The sequence below is a fragment of the Anopheles coustani genome, chromosome 2, assembly GCF_943734705.1.
Source record: "Anopheles coustani chromosome 2, idAnoCousDA_361_x.2, whole genome shotgun sequence".
Taxonomy (NCBI): Eukaryota; Metazoa; Arthropoda; class Insecta; order Diptera; family Culicidae; genus Anopheles; species Anopheles coustani.
Window position 1 is genome coordinate 71,573,330 of NC_071289.1, and position 7,109 is coordinate 71,580,438.

Genomic DNA, 7,109 nt, shown 5'->3' on the forward strand with positions numbered 1-7,109 from the left:
TTCGCTTTTCTCCTATGCACTGCATTGGCACGGCTGCATGGCCTGATTGGTTAATGGAAGTTACACCTGGTTTCGTAAAATAGCGGACTGTACATTCGTTTTCTTTTGCTTTGATTTCAGTTTCTGTTTTCCCGCGGTAAATTCACCGATTTCCATCCAAAAAACCGCAGAATGCGTCGGCCAAGCCGTACCCACCTGACCTACATCGATACTTTGCCGTCGACGTAATCGAGTCCATCGAATGCGCGCGCCGGCAAGTGTTGGAAAATGTTGGCCCTCGGCCACGGGCGCACGATTGTTTACATTTGCGGGCGTGGGGGTTAGAATTTTACCGGATCTCTGGAAAATAAAACAGAGCGCCCCAGAAGTGAGCGGCTCAGATGTATCGACGCCTTGCTGGCCTTTACTCCCAGCTCCAGTCGTTGTTTGTGTTTAGCATGTAGTGTCGAGGGATAGGTGCGGCCGGCGGGGAAGGAACCACGGAGGAAAATGTCGAGTGAGAAGCGCAAGGTATAAATAATATTTTCCGCCCTCGGTACGATGACAGGGTGCACCATCTATTGAAGGTACGAGTTTTATCTTCGGTTTGGGTAAAATGGATTTTGCATCATTTTTATCTATTCCTCTATCTGGAAAGCTGATTGAATTCTAATGAAATTTTATTTTGGATGGAAAAGTTTTAAGGGGCTCTTTTATTGAACCAGTTAACATTTGAAAGATGTTTGAAAATATTGTTGAAAAGGAAACTTTTCCATTGATTCGTAAAATAGAAAACGATTGTAACAAATTCATTTAATAGTGAGATCCCAAAATTACAATCTTAATGGAAAGAGTTTCGAATAATGTTGGATTCAAATTATTAGAATTTGCTTCATTCAAACAACTATTGGAAAATTCGTTTGAGATTTTCTGTTTTGTGGTTTTTAGTTTGTATTTGTGTTTTTGTTGTAACTTTTTTCCCAAGAGTTGATATTTTACAGTTGTTAACACTAACATTTGTTCGATATAAACGCTATTTATAGAAAAACCGATGAAGAAGGGAACTGAAACACTTGTTTCTTTTGTTGGAAACGTTAGTCGGTGGTACTACACTTGTTGGACAGGTGAAACAACTGAAAAATAATGTTAAATTAAGGATTGTTGCTACGATCTTTCTCGATAACGAATATACATTGATCGAACAAAGTCAGCATTGTGATTTTCGATAGTGCGGATATCTAACTCTCGATATATTTCCAATGGTTCAAGGCCTTTAAACTATAAGTTTATCAGTGTCGATTTTGATTTAGTTGATTCACCCGGTTGTGTGTTGTTTGCAAAACCGGGTAAATTTATTCATCCTGACATGGATGCTTTACTTTCCAATCCATTCTGTACCTTTCCTAACGTCTCAATATTGTGCGCACCAACGTATGGCTCATTTATCGAAACCCCCAAACACCTTAATGCGATACGATAGGATATCGATGTCGGCGGGTACATCGGTGTAGTGCTGCCGGTGGAAACAGATGGTGCAAACATCGTTCGCCCCGTGCCTGGCCATCTTGCAAGCCGCACTAGTGGGCGTGCTTGTTGAGTTTTCCTTCTGGACGAAACCTCTCAAGAAGCTGGAGCGCCTTATTGGCATTTTTATGCATTCGATAATCCTTTCCGCTTTGGGTTTCGGTGTGCGATGGCCATTTTCGTAATAGCATTATAGCGACGGAGCGATGAGACGGGAGCGTGTGTATGTGTGTGTGTGTGTGTACTTTGCGCAAGTACCATCGTAACGAGATGGGCGTGAGGCGAAAGGAAAAAAGGGCAAAACCAGGAAGTGCCGATGATTGGCAGCGATGATAATGGGGCGAACGATCGCTTAACGTTCCTTAAAGGACGAGAGTGTCGTCAGTTTCGTTTAGATGATGATTGTTCTCGACCCTCTGGTGGAGCCTTTGAGGGTTGTGGTGTGCCTGGTGGGAATTGATATTCGTTTCGATTTTTCCTGCCTTTGGCGCAACATCTTGCACGGACCGAACGGGTTAGAGGTAAACATTGATTTATGTAGGATGTGACGGTCTCTGCGGTACGTTTACGATATTGCGCCTCAATACGGCATGCAACGCATGTGCGAGCAGCTCGATAACAGCTGGAAATGATTAAATTGCCACCGAACCGGTACGAAGACGCGACCCTGGAGGTTTCCCATTTTCCCAGCCTCCCCGGGGGAAATCAGTCGAGACAGGCCGGTACCAGACGAACCGACCGAGAGGAGGGCCACGTGCGAAACGGACCGGTTGTCGTCATACCGATAACATCTGGTGCGGGAGTCGCGGGTTGGACCTCGATCGACCGACCGGGTGTGTGGGTGTTTTTGGGAATGATTGACGCCGCGTCTTGCGGTGCGTCTGCCAATGAAGTAGTTAACCTCTAATGGTACCGATCACGCACAGTTTGATTTTCGGGGAATTTACATTAATCCAATCCGTTTGTTTACCGCACAGCCTTCAACGCACGATGGCAGCGACGGTGATCATGTTTAAATTAATCGCTGCGCTACCGCATTTGATTGCCCGAAGCGCAGGCAAAACAATTTGACTTTTCCGTGTCCGTGAATTCCCCGCCGGTCGTAAAACATAGCATGCATGCCAACCGGTCATGGAGGCAAAGATGTTTTATCGTGATCGCAAATATGATTGTTTTGAACATTTCGCATGCTCCATAAAATGGTACTATATTTCTTTGTCATTCTGCAATGAAATTTATTCAGCTGGGAGTGAAGAATAAAACAAAGCAAACAAATAACTAAGATCATAAGAAATTTGAATCGGAGGTTATTCAACATGAGGTGTTGATATTTGTATCCGATTAAAGCTACTCGAGATGGACAATTTCTGTACTTTGCAGTACGTTTTGTTGGTGTGAAAGAGAATTTCCAATGTTTTGTATCCACGTTCTCATGAGAATTTCCTAAATTTTTGTTAGATGTGTCATAAGGCCTGATTTAAGTTAATTTAGGTAATAAACTAAAACCGAACAAGAATTCAACTAAATCCAATTGTAACCTATTGTAATCCAAACAAATATAACAACCAAACATTGTTAAAACGATCTTTACGAACGCTTAAGGATTAAGGATGTCAGGTGATTCAGGAAATCACAACATTTACACTTTGTAGGAAGTTCAATTGGAATCCATTGGTTTACCCAATTATATCAAGAAAACGATTCGTGGCATATTGTATTGGAAATGTTTAATGAACAGATTTGAAGGACCTTGTTTAGAAAATGTACATATTCAAAACTTATAATAATAATTTTACAATTTTTTAATTTCTGCGCTGGTATATTCTCTGAACTACAAGTAACATAGAAAACATACACATGATGGTCCAAAGTAAAAAAATATTCTCGCTTTTGTTTCCCAATTTTATGATTTCATTTTAAAGTAAGACTAATGACTTCCTTTAAAAGGATTCGATGTAAATATTTCAAGAGTTTGTACGAGAAATTGTAAAATTCGCTTGAGCTTGGAATTTAGCTTAAGTTTTATACAGTGACCGGCAGGAAAAAGTGCCCACTTCGAATTTTGTTGATTTTCGCTCAATATTTTTTTCTCAATCCAACTAAATATACTGCAAGTATTTTTCGTATATTGATTTACATATTTCATATAAGATCCACTAATGAGTAAGCGAAAACAAATATATTTTGATTATGAGAAAAATATAATAAAAAAAAGTATCTAAAAAACAGTGACAAGAAAAAGTGCCCACTTTAGTTATTCTTTATTATACATAAAATAAGAAATAATAAATGCATTTTGATATTTTATGTGTTCTCTTTTAGCTTTTAGAACCTGCTGAAGGCGCTTTGGCATGCTTTCTACTAGGATTTTTAGTTTTTGGGGATTTTATTCTTCTCAAGCGCGCATTAGAGCTTCAAAATTGTCGTTTTTATTCGATACATCAGTTTTGTCCACCCTGGCATCGAGAACTGCCCACAAATTCTTAATCTCTGGGCTCTGAGGAGACCATTTCAACAGTTTTGTCCGACAAGACGGGAAGAAAGATTTCGTCTTCTTGGCAGTATGTCGAACTTGGCCCCGCCGGGCTGCGTGGAACTTGCCCCAGCCGGGAGAACGAACTTCTCTTCAAGGCCCGTCAGGATCAGTGAAATCTCCAGATTTTGTTGCAGGATGTTTATGTTGTAATCTGCACTCTTAACACCGTTAATGTTCCCAAGGCTCCCCACTCCACTGGACGAAAAACAACACCAGACCACCATATTGCCTCCTTCATGGCATACTGTGCCCTGGATGTGGCGAACCTGCAGCATTGCCTTCTTCGATCTGCGCTGTATACGTTCATGCCATCTTCGATTAAAAAGTTCAAATATTGATTAGTTAGACCACAGAACCGTTTTCCAGTACTCTAGAGGCATAGCAGCATGTTCCTCAGCGAGCTTAAGACGCTTGGCCTTATTGGTCATGCTCATATAAAGAAGCCTCCTAGCAAGTCTGCTCTGTTACCCGTATGCAACAAGCCGACGACGGATAGTTCTTTCGAAAACTGATGAATGAAGTGTTTCCATGACCTCTCTGACAGTTACTTTTGGATTTTTTTGATCTCACGAATGATCTTAGTGTCCATGCGTGCATCTGTTTTGCACATGTCTCCCCTACCAGGGCGATCCGCCTACTTTTAAAATTTCATTGTGATTTTTCCTACCGCTGCCTTGTGGATTTCGTGCTTTGAATGAATTACTTCAATGTAGTCGTAGAGTGTAGAGTGTCATAAAACATATTTTATGCAAGGCAATTTCTTGTAACACTTTTTCTTGTCACTGTTTTTTTAGATACTTTTTTTATTATTTTTTTCTCAAAATCAAAATATGTTTGTTTTCGCTTACTCATTAGTGTATCTTATATGAAATATGTTAATCAATATACGAAAAATACTTGCAGTATATTTCGTTGGATTGAGAAAAAAGTATTGAGCGAAAATCAACAAAATTCGAAGTGGGCACTTTTTCCTGCCGGTCACTGTATAATGCATGGATCGAAAAATATTAAATATTGATTGTATTTTATGTATCCGAAACCAGCTCCCATAATTAATTCATTTCATGCGACTTAATAAAACTCGAGTTCACACCTTGGCCAGTGTTTAATGTCAATAATCTGTGCTTTCGCGCGAGGTTAACATACGATATCTATATGTTAAACTTCTCGCAATATTTCTCTGGCTGTTTCTCGTAACGTGGTCCACAGCTTAGCATTAATCTGGGCGTGAACATAAATATTTATTCCGTGACGTACTGTTCAGAAAGCTTAATTTCGTGTCTTGAGCTTCCCGAGCTTTCGACTACGAAAAACCAGTAATCCATTCTTTACGACATGACAAAGTCAGCAGCACATCCTATAAACCATTGAAATAAACAAAAACTCGATCAACCGACAAACATGGACGAGCGCTCCTCTTATCACTATCGCTATTTTCCCCGGGAACCGCCGTCAACGAGCACTACCGAGCGGAAGCTTAATAGACATAATAGGGATTTATGGGAAAATGGTTTTATGACGAGCGAACAAACAAAGCGATGATAGTTTTCCACGGCGGTGCTCGATGCTCCGGTGGTGGTCCTCCCCGGTTCGTTGAGCAATGTCGTAAGTCATACGAGCCAGCCGAGAGGAAGAAGTGCTTTTATTGCACTCACGGCTCGAGCGCGCCTCGTTTGATGGACGTTTCCCGCCTTCAAAGCGGGAGAGTTCGGTTACCCGAAACGATGATGGGTTGGGATGATGAGCCAACCCTGTGTGTGTGTGTGCGCCATACCCAGCCTTTCATGGCAACATCTCAATCATGATTATCTACGTTTTGGCGTCCTTGCGTGCTGATGACAGCACGATGACAGCAGACGCGGAAGGACAAAGGCGGCAATGACGCCGAATGACTCATGCTAAATAGGCGAAACGTGAGATGGGTTTCGGTTCGGCCTTTGACAGAATGGGCGGGCACGAGCTGGCGGGGTTGCGTTTTGCAAAACGGACGTTTGATTGACTGTCGCAAACGGCTTTTAATGCCCGGCATAAAGAAGTCGTCCTGGTCGTAAAGTCGACTTAGGAATTGTTTTCCTCTCACAGGCCCTTATGAATGGCTGACATTGTTCAGTGTAATGCTGGTGAAGTTCGAAGTATTTTCCTTCGACCATCGAGCCCCGGAAGAAACGGAAGCATAAGAAAACTTGTTGTTTGAAAATTGATCACTGTTGCGTTGGTTGGCATTTTGGGAACATTTTGTGTAACATAAACTTTCGGAGTTAGCTTTCCAGCCTCGGGCCAACATTGGCGGCGAGCTGCCGGTTCGGTTTCGGTACCGCCTGTCAAACTGCCGCTGTCTGTTTGCCCAGGTTTGAGGGCAGGGAGGGATAAGGTAAACAGCATAGGAAAATATTGGCTTTGGTCGTTCCAGCCGACACAGTTTTCTACGGTGAAAGGTCAATTTCTGTCGAGTGTCGCACTCCCGCTTCAGTTTGACCCGACCTGTTGTACGGGCACGTTTCAGGCAGATCTTTCAACCGGAGAAACACCCGTTAAGAGTGTCGTTTTAAACACAGGCAGCAATGCGGTGTTTGTCAACAGCCGACAACAACCAGAGCCCCGGTTGGCATATATTGTAAATATATGTGAATTTGCAGCCAGGCAAAGAGTTTGTAGTTTGTTTTGTTTTCGAACCCAATGACACCAACAAAGTCCTCGCCCTCCAACGCGCGCGGGCGGGAAAAACCACGATCGCCGTGCAGCGGAGTCGTAAAAAATTGATCTCCAGCAAAACTCGACCGGGCCACAGCAGTTCGTTAATCTAATTTTAGGTCCATGTGCCACTCCGGTCCAGTTTGCTTACGGTTCCCACCCACACACATCGCCACCGTCCGCTGGTTGGGGGTGGAAAATCAGCGCCCGAAGTAGATCGATTATTTACCGGTGAGTGAAAAATTTATTTTCTTCCCTTACGTACACACACACGCAGACACATACACATATGCATGGGAAGACACTGGCCTTGCCAGACTGCGCGCAAGACGCATCTGAAGGAAGGAACGAAACTGCATGGAAGAAAGATGGCGGCGGA